The 23,147-nt window shown below is 38.2% G+C and overlaps 1 pseudogene; it reads left to right on the top strand.

Moving 5' to 3' along the window:
• The first annotated feature begins 1,559 nt into the window (after positions 1 to 1,559).
• Positions 1,560 to 2,489, top strand: LOC129073322 (E3 ubiquitin-protein ligase Hakai-like; annotated as a pseudogene).
• Positions 2,490 to 23,147: the final 20,658 nt, after the last annotated feature.

The following is a 23,147-nucleotide window of genomic DNA, read 5'->3' as shown; positions in this document are numbered from 1 at the left end:
ACAATTTGGTCATGGTATTTCATCAGTTTCTTAGCAATGTTGCTTTGCAAATGAGAATGAGAGCACCTATTCTGGATAGGACAGAATGAAACTCACAGGAAGAGTAAACCTCACTTTAGAGTACACATAGGTTACCAAAAAGGTGGGTACAAATGGCATTTCTGTAAATCCAGGCTTATCTTTCCATCAATGAATGTGATCCTTTTTAATATGAAGACATATTAAAAAGAACATTTGTCTTTGAGTGATCATCACATTATTTGCCCTTTTTTTTTAATTTTATTTAGGTCTTTCCTCCAAGCTGTTAATGCCCTATAATACACATCAAATGTACCAAGAGAATGAAATATTTAAAGAACCAAAATGAGAAATTTGGGGATATGGGAAATATTTTATAATAGGACTATTCACTTCCCTAATTTGTTGGGACTTTTAACTTTTATTCACAGATAAATACCTTTGTAGACAAATACCATTATAAAGGAGTCTACATAAAGTGCATTTCCAAGTTCTAATGGATTACCTTGTACTCAGTAAAGGAGGCACTCTATGCAGTACATCACAGACTAGTGAACCAACACCAAGGGGAGATAACAGCAGTGTGCTACAGCACTTGGCACATATTCCAGTGCAGCTTCCAGGATTTCACTGTTACTTTAAGACTTTAAAAGCAAGGAGAGATTCAAATAACTTAACTAATTAAAAGCAGCATTTTTTATTAAAATGAACATTCTGAAGCAAGAAGTTATGTTCGTGTAATTTTAAGTAAAGTCCAACTATTCAAAGAAATATATTGCTTTCAGAGGTGTTTGGAAGTTTTCCCCCTCACGCTCACAGTCATGGTCAAGTTCACCCTTCTCTACAATTGGGGTGCTTTGGCAGGAAAGATTGAGAAGTTGGATCTACAGTATCTCTGACAAGAAGTTATCCAGTCTCTATTTGAACATTTCATATACTGAGTGGGCTTCCCCCTCAAAGAAAGCAAAGCACTACATTGTTCAAATGCATAAATATATCCATATACGGGCATAATTTCTGTAGTACATATGATATCTTTATATAGCAAAGTATATAACAGTATAAATTGCAATCTCTGCATCATGATATTGTATTTCTATCTTCGTATGTTTTGTGGAATCATATTTTCCAAAATCTTATAATAAAAAATAAAATGGCATGTTTAAAAAAAAAAAACCCTCAACGGCGGGCTGGCAGCACCACCTGGCTGGTGCTTAAGCTTCTAAGTACTATTGCCCCTGCCTACTCTTTCCCCCTAGCCCATTCTCGATCAGTCTCTTTCTAGTTAAAGGCTACCTTTCCTTGAAGTATAAGAAGAGCCACCTCAGCCATCTCAACACTGACCGTCATCATTTGCTTGCTCTTTCTCCTTCTGCCTGATACACTCACTGTAATGGGGGCTGTGTAAGACGACATCAAAGCTGGGGCAACACAAGCCCACTTCCGCCTCCTAGGGCCCTCAGGGTATGTAGGGCGCATGCGCTCGCTCCCTGCGTCCGTGAGGTTCACATCCGGTCCCAGTGTACCCTGCGAGCTGAATCATGGAGCGCGCCAACGAAGGGCTTCGTTCGGGTGAGGAAGAACATCACAACTCTGCTGGGTGCGAATTGTTTAGTTATGACCAAATATCTCCTCGAGATCTTTTTTGGGGCTTTAAGATAAACATTTTAGGTAAAAAGGATGATACCCCAGTTCATTTCTGTGAAGAATGCAACTTACCCATTAAAATCTATGGGCGGATGATTCCGTGCAAGCATGCGTTTTGCTGTAGGTGTGCTATTTTCTACAGAAAAGAAGGCGCTAGGGTGTGTCCGTGCTGTGATAATCCCGTGGAACGAATTGAGGTACACCCGCGAGGTTCTATCTTCATGTGTAGCAGTGTTCAAGAATGTAAGAGAACGTATTTATCTCGAAGAGACTTAGAGGCTCATATCAACTTACGCCATACGAGAGCTTAAAATCTTGTTGCCTATACTTAAGTTGAAAATGTTCACTCTGGAAGATAAAATTTGAAACCAAGATAGAGAAGATGGAGTGTATGTAGAGGGCTGTTTAAAATGTAAATCTTGTTGCGTTATTTGTGGAGGTTCAAACTTGTGAAGGTTAAATACCACAATGTTTCCATTTGTTCTGTGTTTTGACTGAAAAGAAAGATGGCTTTGCCTATTTCTTTAAAAAAACAAAACGCTTGTTAAAAACAAAGAAAATGTTCGTTTGTTCTGCTCATTGCCCCACCACCAACTGAAATCTCTGATCATTTTATAATGCTGACAGACAAGCATCATATGAACTATATTCCACCAAAGTAGTATGTTATCCTACCACCTCCTTTGCAACATTTGCCAGAGTCATATAATCAGCCACAAGAAGACATTCGTGCTCACCCGCCAGAATTAATTGTCCTTGGCCTCACCTCTACCTCCTTTTGTGAGTCAGGAAAACTGTGTTTCAACAAGAAAACAGCAATTTAATAACTCCCTATTCAGAATGACTCAAATTCAGGCGAGCACCACCACCTCCTGCCTCCACACCTGTTCAACATCATTCTGAATATCAGTGCCAACCAGCGGTATTGAACTCTCATCATAATATGTCTCCAGAGCAGCATTCTGTACCACACTATCTTCTCCATTTCCAATAAGCCATCAAATCCCACATCCTTCCCAGGCTGCAGATACTTCTCACTTGATTCATAGACAGGCTTCAGATCCACCAACGATTTCTATTCTACCACCCTCTCCATGGACCTATTATTTTTCAGATGGCACCTTATATGAAATATCTTCCTCCAGGACCTGCTCCACCTCAACAAGTTAATTTGTAAATACAAATCCTTCTCACCATGGTAATTCTCACTGTTTATCCCGTTTCATTGAAGACCAGGGAACTCTGAGCCCTCCGTTTATATAACCAGGGGAAGTGAGTCATGGCATGTGGCCTGCACCCAGAAGGCCATCCCTTTCTCAATCTCCACTTCATGAACTGCATCATCCAGGTCAGTCAAGATATAAACCGTATTACCAATGGTGATATTACTTTGAACAGAAGGCATGATGAGGAAAAAAGTAAGTATTGTCAGACTTCTGATACGCTTTGACTTTTGGGAGAAAGAAAAGCACCTCTTACACAGGTGGCTATAGAACACAAAGTCTTGTCTTTTAAAATGGTTTTAAACCTTGATCTTGGGGATGATTTCAAGTAACTTTACGATAGTGCAAGTATGTGGCTCAGTTGAACATAGCTATCCTCTAAGATTTTATTGCTCTAGTGTGGTAAATTGACCCAAATGTGCCATTTGCAATATTATTTCCTTAAAAAAACTGTGTTCTACTTTCAAAAAGTATTGTTTTTGCTAAGCCCAATGCTTAGTTTTCCTTGTGATACATTTTGTTAACCTGGATAAAAGGAGTAAACTTTAATATGGTTGTAAAAAACAAAAAGGCCTTTGTATACAAATCTCTCTCTCTCTGTAACTTTAAATATTCTTGTAGCTAGGCTCAAATTGCTTTTTGATTATCTGTAGGCTGAGCCCTGTCCTGGATTCTAGAAGCCACACAAACCAGAAGTATTTAAGCAGCTCTAGCCCAAGTCTGTCAAACACAGCATCAAATCCTTCTTGCTACTCCAACCCTGATCTTATACCTCACTTATAATGAGGCACTGCCCCTTGGCTGTGTTAAAAAATAAAGTGAGGCATATTAAAAATTGTGTTTATATGAGTAAAAATCTATTTGAATAGGGTAGCATTCAATCTAGCAGATAGAAAGGAGCCCCAAGGAGTGTAAAAAAATTAAAGACTTCTAAAAACAGAAGAGAGGAGGGACAGGAAGTTATACCAGACAAAAAAGCAGATTGGTTATTGCAAGGTTACTTCCTTTAGGAGGTAGGGCCTATGAGATTACCTAACTAGTACTGATCAGGCTATTCCTGATTGGCAGGTTTAAAATTCCATTTCTGGGAAAGCCAAAATTGTAATTAAGTCTTGGTTTGGTGCTGCAAGGCTTAGCACAAGTAACTTCATTTTGTTGTCTTGTTTTTAACCTGAGAACTAGTGCTTACCTCATATTCTAGAGATCCAGTTACTAAGGCCTTTTCTTATTCCCTGTCTAGGTAATTTATTATGTGTTATGGGCCCTCCAGGACTGTAACCTGGACTTTTCTTTGCCAGTATAAAGGTAAATAAAAATCTGAAGAAATCAATTTAAAATTTTCCCTAATGCAAAAATGTACTTTCCTCCTCCCACTTTTCTTTTAGCATTTCCTTTAGAAAACTTGAAATTATAAATGCTGGTTCTGCCTCTTTTAAAGGTATGTAAGTCTTTTTCAAAGCTAAATATACCTCTTGCAGTTTTGCCTTCCAGGAATGTTTGTTGTTTGTGGAGCCATCTCTTTAAAAAGTAAATACCAAGAAGGGCGGTGCCCTGTTTTTCTGTCTGTGGGAATTAAGTTCCAAGATGTATCTTCTGACATGTAAAAAAGATGAGAAATTTTATTTTTTCTCTGGATAGATACCATTAATGTATACATAGTAAATTAACATATATATAGAACATATACACGTTAATAGGTTAACATGTATATAAAAGGGTATGAGTTATTTTTTCTGTCTGTAGTTTCTTTGGTGGATGGCCTGTAATAAACATCTCAGATTTTTTCATTGAATAAGCATTAAACCAGACTATTTTATTCTTTCTACATTTTATGGAGAGGTTTTATTGGGTTGGCAGGAAATTTTTGTTTAATTCTATTGCCCCAACAATTTGGCAATGAGGATAGGATCCATCTGGCAGTTGCTAAGTTGAGTGGATCATCTTAAGGTCTGTGGCCACACAACAGTCAGGTAATAAATCGTAAATTATAAAAATTCTTCTTTCTGGCTCTCCACTCTTTTGGAATACTAGCCATAGCTAGATGAACTACCTTCTCTAAATTCAAGATTTTACTATTGAGTAAGCATAGGTGATACCAGTTCTAAAGTCCTGTCAGATTACCATTGGCTTTAATAATGGAAAAAATATGGGAAGCCAGAAATGCTGCCTGCAGCTCTCTCTCTTAAATTGCTAATATCTCTCTGTCACATTTGGAATAGGTATACATATGAGAATTCTGTCTTACAGTAGCCTGAGGACTGTTTCTTTGATTTGGGTAAATTAATGTATTTATGGGGGTTTTTAGAACTGCCTCATTCCAAGACTGTGAATTACAGGCATTATAGTATGGCCATCATTCTAAGGAGAAAGTAAAAAAAAATGATTTGATAACCAGAAGAAATGATTGAGAAAAATGGAAAAGGAAATGCAAGAATTAAAACCACTTTCTCAGGAAAAGAAACCAACAGAGACAAGAGGGAAGGAGGCGGGGCGGGGGAAAAGGAAGGGAAGGGGAAAGTCAAGGACCATATAGCAAGGACTCATGGACAAAACCAAAGGGGAAGAGCTGAGGGAGGGAAGGAGGAAGGGGGCAAGGGAAAGTGGTGGGGGGAGGCAGAGACAAATGTATTTAAAAAAATAAATAAATTTAATAATAAAAAAAGAATAAACTGACAGTGGCCATAGGGGCAGGTGGGGGGGATAACAGGGAAAGAAGGGGAAGGGTCAAGTCAAGGAACACAAATAGAGGACTCAAGGGCATGGACAATGGTGGGTATTGACTATGGGAATTGCGGGGGACGGGGCAGGGGACAGCAATGTGGAAAATGGCAAGACAACTATAACTGAACAATAAAAAATATATAAAAAATAAAAAAATAAAACCACTTTCTCTTTCACAGAACCACCCTCTTTTCTGTGCTGTCCCAGTTCTTTCTGTGTCTCTTTATCTTCCCCTACATTAAATCTACATTCCTGGGAAGGAAGCAATGAGTGGTTAAATGGGCAGTTCCCTCTGTTAGTACGTTTCTCTGCAAAAGAAAAAAAAAAATGTCAAGTACACAAATTCTCCAGCTACTAATGAATTATCTGCCCTGTTTGAGGGCACATGTTTTGTATGCCTCATGACCTAGCCTGAATCCACTTCATGTCTCAGCCCTGGAATCCACCTCCAAGAGTCCCTTATCAAGCACACACCCTGTAGCTAGGAAAGCAGACACAATAAAGAGATGTGATGAGGGAATAATTAAGAATTTGGATAAAAGACCGTTTCTGTATGAAGGCAGCAAGCTAGAGTAGCTGCACTGGCCACATGGAAAAAGCCAAACCAAAAGAAGTGTTAGGCCTAATTAATATCAACATGGGAAAAGAAACCAAAGTGCCAGATAGATAATACTACATTTTTCTTGTCTCAATATAAGGAAAACCAGCCCTTTCTATTCAGATCACCTGTGAAGCTGATGCCATTGAGAATCTACCCAGGTCTCCCAGTAATTCATGAGCCTTTTTCACCAGCTGATATTAGTCATTTAAAGACTTCTTTTCCTGTCCTAGAAAGGCTGACCTAAGTACTCCACAGCAACTTTACAATTTTTAGCCCCACATATGGAGATATTCACCGGCTTCTACAGAGAATTCTGCAACCAGCAGACTTCCCTCCCTCAGGCTATGGAGCAAATATGTTGGGAACTAGAAGGTAACTTACCACAATGAGTATCAGGGGAGCTAACTAGTCATCCACTACAACTATGGAAGAACCAAGGGCTTTAGAAGCCTATCAAGAAGGGTGGCCATACTCAAAGCTTTCTACTAATGGCAGTATAAACACTGCCACAGTGCATCCAGAAACAGGTGATATTCATATCACCTAATTGATATTCATCAGCAATTTGTTACTTTCTCAGAAATCACTGGCACGGATACAAAGGCAAATCAAAATCATCCCCTAGTCCTATTCACCTTTGCCTTGGCTCTCTTGCCAACTACCCAAACTCATGTTTGGGAAAAGTTAATAGGATGGCAAGGACAGACTTACTCAAATCTTAGCAGCAGCTACTCAGTTTTGTGGCAGTCTAAAGAAATAGAAAAGAAAAAAGAAGGAAACGTCAGTGTTAGCTACAGTTACACCACTTACTAAAGGGACTAACTCTACTCTGGTCAACTTATGAAGGGAGCTATAAAAGAAGGAAAAATTGTGTATCATTATTGCAAAAAGCCAAGACATCAGAATAGAGACTGTAGAGACTCTGGAGGACATAAAAATTGCAACACGGGAATCAGGAAAACCCAGGACAAAACCCTCCTCTAGGAAATAATTGGCAAATGGCTCAAATTTGACATATTGGGGGAACTTCAGAGGTGGGAACTGGGGAACCATATGCTTCAATAATTTTCCCTCAAGCTAATCTATCCTTGCCTTTTCTGGTACATACTGGTGCTACTTATTCTGCTATGAGCATGAAAATTTCTCATTTTGCATTCAGTGATAGATCATTACAGACTGTTGATATTTTGCATCAGCTTTCTAAAGGAGTTCAGAATAAGTCTTCCCAGAATGTGCCACTTTGGCATGCGATTATTTTGAGCTGAAGACAACTGAAGTCCTAAAAACTCAGGAGGAGCTTTCTTCCTCTCCCTTAACTGCCTAAAGTAATTTAGATAGTTCTCTTCCTGGACCAAACCCTCTATCATTATAACTACAGAAAATATTGGCTAGGTGTGGTCAGCTGGGGGTGGGAGGGAGAAGCTCAGCAGGGCCTGTTTGTTCAAAATCCCCTCTGTGTTCCATTGTCTCTGAATGGCATGACAAACATTTATTTACCAAACATTTGCTTTTCCCATCTTCCTATAAATTGTCTTCCCCACACTTGAGGTCCAGATCCTTAACCCCTTCTCCTTAGCTCATAATTGCATATAAGCCTAAGTTGCCTGATTGTCTGTGGGTCTGATATTCCTATGGGGCCTCTTTAGTTTTTCTCCAGTTAATTTGTCTCATGTCAATTCAATTATTAGATCAACTAGAAGAACCTAGGAAAATAGAGGGAGAAATGCTTTCTTCCCAACACTTGTTCTTTTTCCTCAGTTGTCCCCATACAGATTGTTCCTCCAACTGAGGAACATGCTTTTTTACTTTCTCCCAATTCTCCTGTAAACCTATTGGGGAGAGACCCACTGTGAAAAGTAAAGGTTACCACATTCTATACTCCAAATGGAGTGTTTGCTGATCTCCCTTGGAAAAAGTGATGTAATTTGGTTACTATAAACCAAGGCTGAAACAAACTGACACATTGCTTTGGGCCATTATTTGAGAATAATGATACTGATTTAAGATAGACAGCCAGTAAAAATAGCTTACCAAAGAAAAAAAGAAAAAAGCCATGGCCACGTGTAAAATAGTATCCTTTCTCTGGAGGTCAATTTGAAGGAATAAAACTAGCCATAAAAAATTAGGAGTAAAAAAGGAGGGAAAATTTTTAAAGTGTACTCACCCTGTAATAACTCCTATACTTTTAGTAAAGAAGATAAATTTGACAGGGTGGTTGACTACTATATAAATTTGTACATCATCATAAAGGAAATAAATCTGTTCCTAACCCTGCAACTATTCTGACTTCAGTGCCATCGTCTGCAAATTTTTCACTGCACTTGATCTGTATTCTGGTTTTCTCTTTTCCTCTAATGGATAAGCCTATCCTTTGGCTTGCTTTTACTTATAAAAGGAGTCATAACTAAGTCCTATGAAGTTAAGAGGATTCCAAAAGGGTTTTGGGAGTCACATAAAAACAGAAATTTCTCCTACCAGGAGAATCTATAATTATTCAATATAAAGATGATTTTCTGGTTGTTTCAGAAACAAAAAAAGTAATGCAAAAGTGATACTTTGGCTTCACAGGGCCTTAAGACCTCATTAGAAAAACTGCAAGTTGCCAAACTGAAAAAGATATTTGAGGCGTGTGTTGTTAGGTAAAGGCCACAAGGTTTTAATAATATAGGAACTAATTATGCAGATGAAACTACCTACTACAAAAAGAACTTAGACAATTTTTAGGACTGCTTTTACAGAGCAGGCAAAACCTCTGACAATGCAATTGCATGTTAATTCTCTGGATCTTCTGGTTTGGTCCCTGGAATCCCAAGAGGCATTTGAACTATTTAAATCAACCATAGTCTCTCCCCCAGCTTTGGGAATGCCAGCTTTGCAAAACCTTTCCATTTGTTTTGTCCTGAAAATAAAGATGCTGCTAGTAAAATTTTAACTCTAAAGTTGGGGTTATACTATAGACCAATCTGAATGTCATGGCACTGGGAATTCCTTAATGTCTATTAGCTGTGGCGTAGCCATCACCCTTCCTGGAGAGGCTCAAAGCCCTTCTGTTGGTTCATTTCATTTGTCTGAGTACTCCATATGTGGTGGTAGTTATCTTACAAGTGCATAAGACTGGATTAGCATTTGTTTGGTGTACTGTGTGATTGGCTATGAACAAGTGTTATTATCCAATCCTAAAAGTGTACTTGGAAGATGCAACTTCCTAAACGTGCTACTCTTTTACTAGATTTTAAACAAATAGATGATCATAATTGTACAACAGTAATAGGAGAAAATAATAGGCCCCAGTCTGATTTATTTGATAATGTTTTTCAAAATGCAGATTTCATAATGTTTACTGAAGGGTCATGTACTCACGACAAAAGTGGCCAACTTGAGGCTTTCTATGCTGTGGTGACTTAAGAAATCTCAGAAGCTTGCTTGTCTGGAATTAAGTTAGCTCAAGCAAATAAGTTAATAACAGTTAATAGAGCTAAAATTCTTGGTTCTGAACTTAAAAGCAAATATATATACCAATGGTAAATATGATTTCATATCTGTTAATGGAGCAAGGGAAATTTAGAAAAAATAGGGGGTTCTTGACTCCTGTGAGAATTAAAACTTCCCATGGAGAATTGAAAGCTGATTTGTTAAAGGCATTTCAATGGCTGACTCAGATTATCAGTGATTCATTGTAGAGCTCACACAGGAAATGACAAATTTTCTAAAGGCGATAATTTTGCTCAAAGACTGCAAAAGCCACAGTTAAAACATGACAGACTCCAAACTTAAAAGCCCCACTTATTATTTTTTTAGAGAGAGAGAGATTTGTAGTTCCACTTATTGATGCATTCATTGGTTGATTCTCTTATGTGCCCTGACCAGGAATCGAATCCACAACCTTGGCATATCAGGATGATACTCTAACCAACTTAGCTACTCAGCAGGGGCAGAAGCCCCACTTTTAATACGAAAAACCGTTGTCCATTTTCAAAAATAAGCTTCGGACAGGGAAATGAACAAATGGTTTCAAAAAGGAACTAAAAGAAATTTGACTGGACTATAGGAATTACATAACAAAAAAATCCTATACCAGTCTTAATTGCTTGATCAGTTTATTGCTTCATTGTCAACAAAATCATCTAAGTGAAAGAAGAATTTTTAAAGGCCCTAGACTCTTGCCCTGGCCAGTTGGCCTGGTTGTTTGGAGCATCACCCTGTGCACCCAAAGGTTGCTGGTTCAGTCCCTGGTCAGGCCCATATGGGAGGAAATTGATCAATGTTTCTCTCTCATTGATGTGCCTGCCTCTCTCTCTCTCTCTCAAAAATATCAACAAATATACCCTCAGTTGAGGATAAAAATTTAAAAAATAAAGGCCCTAGACTCTTACTTTGCCTTTTTGATATGCCTATGAAAAAGATAGTTATTCAAAACATATTAAAGAGATTTGTTATTGTCATAAGAATTCTTTATAGACCACTCCCAAGGTAAGTGCACAAAGTTTTCCCTGACCAATTTTACCAGGAACCTTATGGAAGTTATACTTCATAATGCCTGTGAAAGAGATGTCTAGTTGTAGTGTGTATGATGTCTGAATGGCATAGTCTTTCCCTCTTCAAAAGGAGATGCTCAGGCCCTCTTAATGCAAATAATCCCACTTTTGGAACCACAGAACTTACTGAATCAGAGAGATAAAGTCATTTTATGTCCACTCATTCCCAAGAATAATACAAATGTTCTCAAATTTCTAGAAGTAGAATGGATGTCTCAAACTCTAACAAACTCACTGGCTAAAATTCAGCAATCTACTGGGTTAAACTGACCTAGAAATTTACCACTAGCTATCCTAAAAATTAGAGTTACTCTTGCAAGCAATAGTGTTCTCTCTCTCTCTCTTTGAACTTCTGTTTCGCAGGACTGTGAATTTGGGTCTGAAATCACTTCTTCTGCCTGATTTAACTGAATCTTCTCAAAATCATGTTCAGTACTTAAATTGGCTTCTCTCTTCCCTAGAGACCGTGAGACACAAAGTCAGAATTACCTGGAGGGACCTACAGGAATAAGCCGGCCACGCCTTTCAAACCTGACCATTTACTTTACATAGAAGTTCTAGAGGAAGGATGAACTACCACATGCAGAGACCACTTAAAGTGCTGCTGATCACATCAAAGTGAAAGAATACCCACATGGATTCATGCTCAGGAGCACTGGACTGTGGCTCCCAAAGGACTTGAATCTTAAATTTTCTAGAATAACTGATATACAGGGGTGGGCAAAAGTAGGTTTACAGTTGTTTTATGGAAAAACACATGCAGGTTATGATTATTACAGTAGCTTTAACTCTGTTTTGCATACTCACAGCTATAAATCTATTGGTACTGGACTCAGCTGAAAGGAGGTATTCTTAAAAACGTATTACTACTCTCAGGCTGCCTTGTTGTCTTATTCATCATAGTAGTTATTTCAGTTATGATAAGGATCAGATTTTACTAGAAATCAAACATGTTATTTGTTACAACAATCTTTCTTTCTGTACTCCCAATAATAGTTTCCAGAGTTCAATATATACCCTTCAATGGATGCCTCATAAGTAGGACTTTGATATTAGAGAATGGTCATGGGTATCTTTGTGTTTTGTATCTGGGAGAAATTGTTTGGGAAGATGGAAGAATTATAGAAGTGCCTAGTTTATCCTATGATTGTAATGTCACTTCTATGACTGATGAGAACTCGGAAAATATATTGTGCCTTAAGAAAACCTCAGTTAAAAACTTAGATTATCAGGCTCTACAGTTAAACAACTCATTAGGCATGGATAGGCTATCATTAAAAACTACAAAATAATACTCAAGTAGTAAATTATTCGAAAGCACAAAGATATTGCTATAGTTTGTAAAATTAAAGTATGACAAAGGAGAATTTTTGTGCATTGTGAAACAAGAATCTGCTTTAACCATTCACCATTGGTATGATACACTTCAAAATTGTCTGCCAAGGCAAGGATCGTAATTTTTAATTTATTGTATTGTAAATCTGATAAATTCTTTGTTTTTTTATCTTACTATGGACTTGGTTATTTAGACTGCTGCGGGAGAAAAAGAAATGGCAATGTATATAATTAGAAAAATAGTTTTATTAGAAAATAGTAACGGAAATAGAAAATTGTAAGGGTAAATACAATTCTGAAATGTAATTTAAAATTTTCTCTAGTGCAAACAAGAACTTTTCTCCACCTCCATTTTCTTCTAGTATTTTCTTCAGAAAATTTGAGATTATAAGTGCTATAATATTTTTGAATGATAAGTAAGCTTCTCTCACCAGTTTCACATCTAAGGAATGTCATTTTGGAGGGCCAAGAATGAACATTGAGGGGTGGTGCCCTATTTCCCTTTCCAAGAGTAACTTCCTGCTTGTCAAAAAGATATAAGAAATTTTACTTTTTTCTTTGGATAAATATAATTAACATGTATATAATGGATTGTATCTGCCTGGCTATATAAAAAGGGTGATGTTTCCTTTTTGTCTGTATAGTTTCTTTCGGGGATTGCCTTTGATGATGCATCACACTCTGGTTTAACACTCAATAATAAAATTTCATTATTTTCTACATTTTGTGGAGAGGTGATACTGGATTGGCAGGAGATTTTGTGTGTTTTTCTCCAATACAGTCACCTATCTCAGGACAAAAGTCTCTCCCTGGATCTCCATCCTAGTGCCGAAAACCAGGATTCACTTGTTACAGACTGCTCCATGGTTACCTAGATTTCATAGCTCTGGTAACCAGTCTACTTAGCTGACTAATGAAGTTAAGTGAAACTCTCAGTCTCCTCTGAAAAACACACTGATGCCCTAAAAATGATAAATGCTCACAGCACATAGACTATGCTGTAGGATTCATTCACACTTAAGTTTCTAACAGTTGAATTGTATTCTTAAGAGTCAACTATTTTAGTTTCCAAATCAGTTGTATACCATTTGCATTTATAATAGTAATTATAAAATAGAATTTACATAAAACAATGACACATGACTACACAAAAAAGGAATTGTTTCTATAAAAAGCTATATTGTTTTGGAAAGATCAGGTGACATTTAATGGTCCCCTGTAAAAAAAAAAAGTATACTGTAATGTAACAGGCCCACAAAAAGATAAACCTCACTCATCCATAAATAACTTTCAATCAGCATTGCTTTCTTTTAAAGTCAACTTTATTTTAATATAATTGAGTAAAATGCATTTGCTTAAGCATACAGTTAAATGAATTTTGACAAATGTGTACACTGGTATATACCACAATCAAGATACAGAACATTTCCACACAACTAAAAGTTCCCTACAGCCTCTTTGCAGTCAATCCCTACCCCACCACTGGCACCAGACAACCACTGACCTGCTTGCTATTAATATAGATAAATTTTGTTTATTGCAGTATTTCACTTAAATGGAATCAAATAATATGTATTCTTTGGTTTCTGGTTTCTTTTGCTCAATGTAATGTTTTGAAATTAACTTATGTTGTTGCATGTGCCAGTGTGTTACTTTTATTATTGAGTAGGATTCCACTGCATTAATGTAACACTTTTTATTTTTATTTAAATGTTGATAGACATTTGGTTGATTTCCAGTCTTGGACTGTAATAAAGCTGCTATGAATATTCACGTGTAAGCTACTTTGTGGACACATGTTTCATTTTATTTAAGTGTACAAGTATGCAGAAATCCAAAATGGGTAACTGCATAGAAACTTTTTTCTTTAATATGATCTTTTCTCCTTTCTTCCTTTTTTATGCAAACTGGCCTCATTCAGCATCCTGACTCATCTCCCTTGCATGTCCATTCTCTTAATCATTAAGCCCTCAGGATAATGAAGTTCTGATCAGCATCAAGTAATCTTAGGAACAAAGCCTCAGGTTTGTTGACCACAGAGACAGAGTTTTGTTCAAACTCGAGGTAACATCTAGGCCTCAGTCATGTTTCAGCTGTGGGTCCAGAAAAGCAGTGAAGCCAGAGGAAGCAATGCCATGGCTGACATCAGGACCCAATGTAATGATCAACTACCCCCTGCCCTAACACTGACTAATCGGTAGTGCCTATGACCCTAACTCCCCTAGTCACCATGATTAATGATTTCCCCCTCTACAACTCATCCCCTAGAAGCCATCAGGGACCCAGGACTTTTAGCATTAGCTTGCCTGTCACCAGGTGTGTGCCACTTCCTAAAAATAAACCCTTACTTTTGTTGCTACGAACTCCTGTTTGTGTCTTATTGAGCATTGATGTGTGCAGGCAAATGGACCCCTTTAGTCTGGGAACAAATGCTGGGCAATATAGTAAAAATATGTTGATCTTCATTAAAAAAAAAAAACCTGCCCAACTAGTTTTGAAAGTATCTGTACTATTTTGCACAACCACCAGCAATGTATAAGAGTACCAGTGATTCTACACCCTCCCCAAAACTTGATTGTTGAAGCTGAACCAGAATCCTTTCTTGGCAAAGCCCCCCACTTTCACCCCCCCAAGTTTCTTACTTGCAAGAAACAAGGCCTGAGTCCCTTTTTCTTACCTTCGCCTAAGTCAGTTTTCTCAGACATAAATCAGGGTCTTGGGCACTTGTTCCCCCTCTGAAATCAGAGATGAAATACTGATAAGTACCTTCAGTTGTTTTCACAGGAACTAAACCCCTGAAACATACAGAAAACCACTGACTCTTGCTGACCACCTCAAGTAAACTCCAGACTAGCTGGTGCTGGAGGACTGACAGCCAGAAATCTTAAAATATCTTTGTAACTCCAGCTCCAACCAATCAGAAGATACCCATGAGTTGATCACACATTGAAGACTTCTACCCTCAATTTCACCCTTTAAAACCAACTGCCAATAACTGGAATACGAATTCAGGTTTCTCTCGCACAGGCTGCCTGTTTTCAATTACATGGCAATTTACAATAAACATTTCATTCTTTCACCACACCCCAGTGTCAGCATAATTGGCTATCCGCAGTGTTAAGTAGACAATCTCTTTGCTCAGTTATTCATCAGTCATTTTAATTTTAGCCATGCTAGTGGGTATATGGTGGTATCTCATTGTGTTTTTGATTTCTATGTTTCTATTGACTCATAATGTTAAATAAATGTCTTTTAACATATTTTTTGGCTATTCATACATTCTTTTGTGAAACATCTCTTAAAATCTTTTTTCCCATTTATATTGTTACTTGTTTTATTGTGATATAAGAGTCCTTCATATACTGTGGGAAAAAGTCCTTTATCAGATGTATTGCAAATATTTTCTCCCTGCCTGTGAATTGCCTTCCAATTTTCTTCTTAAAGAACAGGGTAGTTGTTTTTTCCTTCTGTTTGGTGCAGGGCTGCAAAGATTTCTTCCCATAGATTCTTTTAGAAATGTTACAGTTTTCATTTTTCATGTATAGTTCTTTGATCAATTTAAAGTATGTTTTGTATATAATATAAAGTAATGGCCAACATCCATTTTTTTCCATATGGTTATTCAGTTGTTCTGATACCATTTGCTGCAACAGCTATTCTTTCTCCAATCAATTACCTCGGCACTTTTGTCAAAAAATGAACATATATGTGTAGGTGTATATTTGGACTCTGTATTCTGTCTCATTTCTCTAAGTCAAAGTGAAATTAAGGACAAGAAATATTACCGGTGGCATGCTGGTAGATGTTTACCAACAGGTACTTTGGAGACATGAATACAAACAAACAAATGAAAGAAAACCCTGATTTACCGCATTTGCTGATTGCCTAGGGAAAAATTCTCCAATCATGGTCAATTTCAACATACCTTGCACTACAAATACCAGTTGCCTCAAACTCCCCAAACTACAATATCCTCAACTCAGTGACACTACCATGCTTTGCTTGGGTACCCTGTCCCTGCGCTGAGGTCTGGAACGTGCCTCTAGGCAGAAACCTGAGATGATCATAGAGATTACCTTCTTCCTTTCTCTTCCCTCAGAGATCACAGTTATGTTCTACCTCTAATCTACAGTCTGAAAAAGTTGTTTGATTTACTTTGTCCAGTCTTCTTGATGTTTATGGCAGGAGTGCCAGTCTATTATTATGGTGGGAAGTGCTTCCCAATGTCCTTTAAATACCTCACTCTTAAATATGAATATACAGTCACAAGCCACCATATATTTGAGGACAGCCTCTAACATGAAATACAGACATCAAAGCAAACAGAAGAACATTGTAGGAAACAGGTAATACAGAAAGAAGGAAATATTTTCAGAACTGTAATTAATATTTTTAGAGAAATAAGATATTCCATCCATAAAGAAGGATTCTATAAAAAAGATAAAATCCAGAAAACAAGAGGTCTTAGAAATTAAATATATAAATATATGTGTACATGTATATGAGATCTGTCCAGAAAGTATCCAGCTCTGTACTATGAAAAACAGAGACATGTACTGAAGAAGATACAAGATACAAAAAACATTGTACACAGGACAATGACACCTCAGTCCCCTTCAAAGTAGGCACCTTGGGACCTCACATAGTTCTCTCTATTGCCATCATCCACCCCATTGTATTTTCCTGAATCTCAATGGTCTGAAATGTCTTCCCTTTCAAAGGTGATTTTAGTTTTGGGAAAAGCCAGAAGTCCCAGGGTGCCCAATCTGGGCCGTAGAGAGGCCGAGTCACCTGGGTGATGTGATGTTTCACCAAAAAACTCTGCACGAGATGCGATGCATGAGTGGGCACATTATGGTGATGAAAATGCCAATCACCAGTTGCCTATGGCTGTGGCCTTCTGAATCGCCCAAATAGTTTCCATGGAGGAATGTTCAAGCTTAATGCAAAATTTGATGCAGATTTGTTGCTCTACTTGCTCAGTCATTTTGAATGTGAAGGCCACACAGTACACATGCTCACTCTGGCATTTACCACCCACTCTGTCTAGTGCAGTAAAGTCATCACTGCTCATACATGTGCATTCCAGTCCACTCACCTTGGCTTCCAGGTTACATCAATGTTGCACAAACCATTGTCATATATTAACAATGGCTGGACTTTTATCCAGGGAGACCTCAAATGTTAATGTGTATGCATGTATACATGTATATGTGTGTGTGTGTGTGTATATATATATATATATATATATATATATATATATATGTTTATAAACACAACCATATGTATAAATTAAATAAAATTTAAAAATAAATTGTAGATAGAAGCTAAAAATTTTTTTCCTAAAAATTAGAACCAAAGCACAAAAAGACATACAGTAGGAGAGAAATAATAAAACATGGGATCAGTCCAGGACATTGAACTAATAGTGCTTTCAAGGAAGTGTGGAAATAAAGAGAAGAAAATTAAAGAAATAATACAAGAGAATTTCTACATTTAAGCATCATGTCTTCACAGACTTAAAAGGCTCGGCACAATGATTATTACAACATTCAACAAGGTATATCATCATGGAACTTTGGAACACCCAGACTAGGGAGACTTTTAAAAGCTTTCAGAGAGAAAAAAAACATAAAACATACAATGGATTATGAAAGAGAATAACATTGTGCTCCTTCACAGTGATACTAGAAGGTAAAAGAAGTTGAATGCCTTTCAAAATTCTGAGAAAAAATGATTTTGACCTCAAATGCTATATACTTCATACCAATCAAATATTAAAATAGATTTAAAATATTTGAGACATATAATGTCTCAAAAAATAAAAAAATTAGTTCCACCAGAAAGAAGGGAGTAAGCCAAAGAAGATGACACCATGGGATCCAGGAAATAGAAAACCAGTACATAAGTGAAATCATATTTTTTAATGATAGTGAAGGGACGCTCCAGGATGACAGCTGTACAGCAGAAGTAAAGAACAACCAGCTCAGACTGAAATGGCATGATGGAGAACTGTAGGAGGGATGTCTTCAAGAATAAAAATAAATCTAACAAATTATCTACTGTGCCTTCCTGTATTAAGAAAAGCTTACAACTCTACTGGATTATGATAGTTACATAGAAAACTAAACGAAATTGGAGCCCATTTAAAAAAAATATTGTTGTTCAATTACAGTTGTCCCCATTTTCTCCCCATTACCCATTTTTAATTTAAAAAAACAATTTACAAGAAAGTGTCTTAGTCCATTCAACCTGCTATAACAAAATACCACAGGCTGAGTAGCTTATAAACCATAGAAATTTCTCACAGTTCTGGAGGCTAGAAGTTCAAGATCTAGGTATCAGCGTCAAATATCAGGGAGAGTCCTCTTCTGAGTTCCAGACTTCTTGCTGTATCTTCACATGACAGAAGGGGCTAGGGAGCTCTGTGGGATCTCTCTCTCTCTCTCATCAATAAACATTTCTTTAAACTTTTTATTTTATTTTATTTTAATTTATTTTTTCAAATACATTTGTCTCTGCCTTCCCGCCACCACTTTCCCTTGCCCCCTCCCTCCTTCCCTCCCTCAGGTCTTCCCCTTTGGTTTTGTCCATGAGTCCTTGCTATATGTTCCTTGACTTTCCCCTTCCCTTCCCTTTCCCTGCCCCCCCTCCCTCCTTCCCTCTTTGTATCTGTTGATTTCTTTTCCTTTCAGTGTTGCTGGTCTTTAAACTTTTTTATTGAGTTTATTGAAGTGGCATTAGTTAATATAATAAAATAATAAAATTTTATATGTTTCAGGTGTACAATTCTATAATACATCACTTGTATATTGTATTATGTGTTCACCATCCAAAATCTAGTCTCCTTCTATCACCATTTATCCCCCCTTTACCCACTTCTACCTCCTCCACCCCCATTCCCTCTGGTAATCATTTCACTGTCTGTGTCTATGAGAGATTTTTGGTTATGGCTTTTATGTTTTGGTTTGGGTTTTTTGCTTAATCCCTTCACCTTTTTAATTCAGTCCCACAGGGGGCCATTTTCCCCTCAAACACTCAACTCATGCAGAGCCCTCCTTTCAAATGGCCAAATCTTGGTCTATTTGGACCTCATTAACTCTGCTGGCCTCACCCTGATGACTCTCTTAGACCCTGCCCCAATACAAAGGTGTGAGAGCACACAGCAGATGGCAGCTAGACTTGGTATACCCTGATATATTTGATGAGTGGCCTTAGACCTAGCACTGGCACCAAGTTTGAACCTGTATCAATCTGGTGAACACTACTCGCTCCTACCTGATGACTCATAAAGAACCTACCTCATGTAACTTGAGTACCTCCAGAGGCTCTTTCAGTGACTGAGCCTAACAGACAGCCAACAGGCAGAGACAGGTGGAGGCGGATCTGGGGTGCCTTGGGACTTTTGCTAACCTGCCCCTGGGCCCAGTCCTGGTAAAAGCCAGCCTTCGTGCACAGCTTCGTTCTTCCCACATGCACTCAGGTCCAGCAGAGGCAACCACAAACTGTGGATTGCCTGTAGCTGCAAACAGGTTTCCCAGGGTCAGTCACACACAGCATCTCAAATTGGCCTGCACCAGAGTCCCTCCCAAGAGGCCCAGAACCAACACACTCAGTGGCCAGCTTCAGACAACATCAGAGCAGGATCCGATAAGCTTCAAAAGCAGCATATTTAAAGGGAGATCTTGGCAGGCACCAGACCCTGCTAAGGCAAATTCTGCTTCCTGTGGTCAGCACCTGAACAGTATCTCCCGCACCATGGTCAGGGTTGAACCTCAAAGTCAGCCAGCCTAAGGGTGAATCTCTCACATAAAAGAGCCAATAGCAATCAAGACTCAATTACAACAAAAGGAATCTCTTTTATAAGAGCATTAATCTCATTCCTGAGGCCTCTACCTTCATGATCTTATCATATCCCAAAGACCCCACCTATTAATACCATCACCTTTGACAGTTAGGATTTCAACATGTGAATTTTAGGGGACTAACATTCAGGCCACACAAGAAAGAAAAGGATGATATACTACATAGTTCAGTTGGTGGTGCACAATATTTATATAGCTATAATGTAAATACTAAATATTGATTTATCCATGTACAGGGGTGGGCAAAAGTAAGTTAATAATAATAAGTAATATAATAATTAATAAATAAATAATATAAGAATAAACTGTTTTTCACATAGTCACAACTGTAAACCTACTTTCACCCACCCCTACATTAGGGGGATGGGAGAAAAAGATGTGTGTGTGTGTGTGTGTGTGTGTGTGTGTGTGTGTGTGTATGAGTGGAGGGAGATTTTGATAATTAAATCTTCATATTAAGTAGTATTAAATTGATAGGTAACGCTAAAGTTAGAAAATTAAAAAAGTAATAACATGCTATTTTTAAATATAAAGATAATAACAGAAGAAATAACTCTGGGGAACAGGAATTAGAAGTGATGAGGGAAGGTAGGAGGGCTACTGCTTTTATATATGTGCCTTGTAGCACTAATTGTCTTTTTAACTGAGTACATATTGCTTTGATAAAAATTTTAAATTAAATTTAAAAATAATATCTTCCTTGCATTATTTTTAATTGTGCCTTGGATGCAATAACTCAAAGACGGGAAGGTTGAGGCATGATTAGAAGAAAGATATGAAATTTCATACACCTAGGTTGAATTATTACCCACTGATCCACCTTCAATATTTATGCTTATTCAGTTCCTTCCAATGACTCACCAGGTTCTACATTTAGAGAGATAAGAGTTCAAATTCCATATTATGAGATACATCCAAGTATTCTTTTCCCAAGAACAGAGGATATTAATGACTATTGTTTTTAAGAAAGTATGCCAAAGTCACCAAATTCTATTGGTAAAGTTACTGTCTTCATAAGGGAAAATTAATTATCTTGTGGTTTCCTGATTAAATTCTCTTAGTTTGGGAGCACTGCTTATTCACTTGCTTATTCTTTGCTTATTCTTTTATATATGTGTGTCTCCATAGATAAATCAGGGAGAGATCTGTCCCTTTGTATTCCAAAATGGTAAAGGAAGCTGTAATTTGATTTCTCCACTGATACACTGTTTCCTCCCTAGATTAAAGTAATAAAAAGAGGGTAGAAAAGTTTCCCTAGCTCGAACTGTTCATCTAAAACTTCCTGCAAAAGTTTGGCTTTAGGCTGGAAAAAAAAATTCTTTCATCCTGGATTCAATTATCCAATGAATAATTCCAGTGGTGCAGTGCAGTACCATCGATAGCAGCATACTGAGTGAGGGAGGAACCGCAAGAAACAGCCACAGCAGTGCTGGTAAGGCCCTGCTGCCTGGGTAAACAAGCTAGTATGGCACATGACAACAGATTTCCCCACTCCTGTGCAGACAAGGCAGGAGGAAGTATTGTACTGAGTGTGTGCAAGCCTAGTGAAATACTTGGCTAAGGGAAAAGACTTTCTACTGCCTTCCAACATGGTGGAAGGAAGAGGTGCTGTACTGGGAAAACCTGTCAGTCTAGCCTGGGAAAAGGATGGGATTGGCTGGCGGGGGGGCAGACCCTCCTGGAGCACAGGGAAGTTTTCGGCCAGGAGATTTAAACCAAGGAAAGGGAGGAACACACTCACTTCCTCTTGGACCCATGGCACAGATGTGTGGGCTGGGGCATGCAGGACCTTTTTGGTCCTGGAAGCTACATGGCATATGCTGGTGCCAGCCACAAAAGCAGACTCCAGGAAGAAGCATAAAGCCAGACAGCAACTAGGAACAAGCTAAGCCACCTGGTTGATTGTGCTGCAGCTGCCTGCAGTTCCCCACAGATGGTATTTTAAGTGGGAGAAGGAACTCTGGGCACAGCGTTAGAGTGGTCCAGCATAAGGTAGCTGGGTTCTCCTCTGGGTTTTCAGGAAGGGATGGGCTTTGAGGCAGGAGCCTGCCGTACTCTCAGATTGTACAGCTTTTGAATAAAAGACCTCTTTATTTTTCTCACCAAACCCATGCCTCTGAAATTTGCCTCTGGGTGGTGGTGGGCAGCCAATCCCCACTTCCGTTCAGTAACACCATCAGGACAATTTGAAGATTCCCACCTCAGACAGAAGACGAGAGGAAGCATGGCTAATATCAGGATATCTGCAGGTATTTCATTTGATAGAGAATAAATAGTAGTAAAGTTTTTGAGTTATGTTTTAGGTTAAAATGAAATATTTAGATGTGTATCTTCTTTAACATTCCCTGATGTAACTAATTTTTTGTTTAGCTAAACCTACCTGATCATATCAGGTAATAGGGCCTTTGTTTTATTCTTTACTCTTAAATTTCCCATCACAATGCCTCACCCCTTCTCCTAGACAGACACATAGACACACACACACTCACTCAGTAAATGTGATTTAAAAAAAAAAAAACCACCCCCCCTATGCTGGACCAGTCCAAGGCTGTGACCCAGAGTTCCTTCTCCCACTTAAAATACCATCTGTGGGGAACTGCAGGAAGCTGCAGCACAATCAGCCAGGTGGCTTAGCTTGTTCCTAGTTGCTGTCTGGCTTTATGCTTCTTCCTGGAGTCTGCATTTTGGGCTGGCACCACCATATGCCATGCAGCTTCCAGGACCAAAAAGGCCCTCCATGCCCCAGGCCTAGATTCTCACATGCTGTCTGTTTCCACATTTGGGGGTAACCTGTTTAGCCTGCTAAACTGTGAACTTCTTCCAAGATTCTGCAGCTGGATCTGTACCTGCCTCAACCCGTTTATGCCAGTCTAGTTGTGGATGACAGTCTTCACATGTCTGCCCCTTCTTGTTTTAAAATGTGACACTCGTTCTGACCTCTAAGGTATCTCAGACGATGTCTTCCAGCCCTTCAAGATCTTAAAGACATTAAAGCTCTTACCCAGATATTGTTTCAGCTCTTTTTTCATGTGGGAATTTACTACAGAAAAGCTGCATTTAACTTGGCTTTCTTTCAAAGACTGTAGTTACTAGATTCATTTCAGTCAAATGCTATTATAGCAAGAATACTGTAAGTAGGATTGTTATGAGTTTTATATTTCCATTGCAGTGGTTTTCAGACTTTAGTGTGCATAAGAATCTC

Source organism: Pteronotus mesoamericanus, unplaced genomic scaffold, assembly GCF_021234165.1.
Source record: "Pteronotus mesoamericanus isolate MK-2021 breed Mesoamerican mustached bat unplaced genomic scaffold, CSHL_Meso_final contig_40, whole genome shotgun sequence".
NCBI lineage: Eukaryota > Metazoa > Chordata > Mammalia > Chiroptera > Mormoopidae > Pteronotus > Pteronotus mesoamericanus.
The sequence above is the reverse complement of the archived record's forward strand: the minus strand, read 5'-3'. Positions and strand labels throughout refer to the sequence as shown.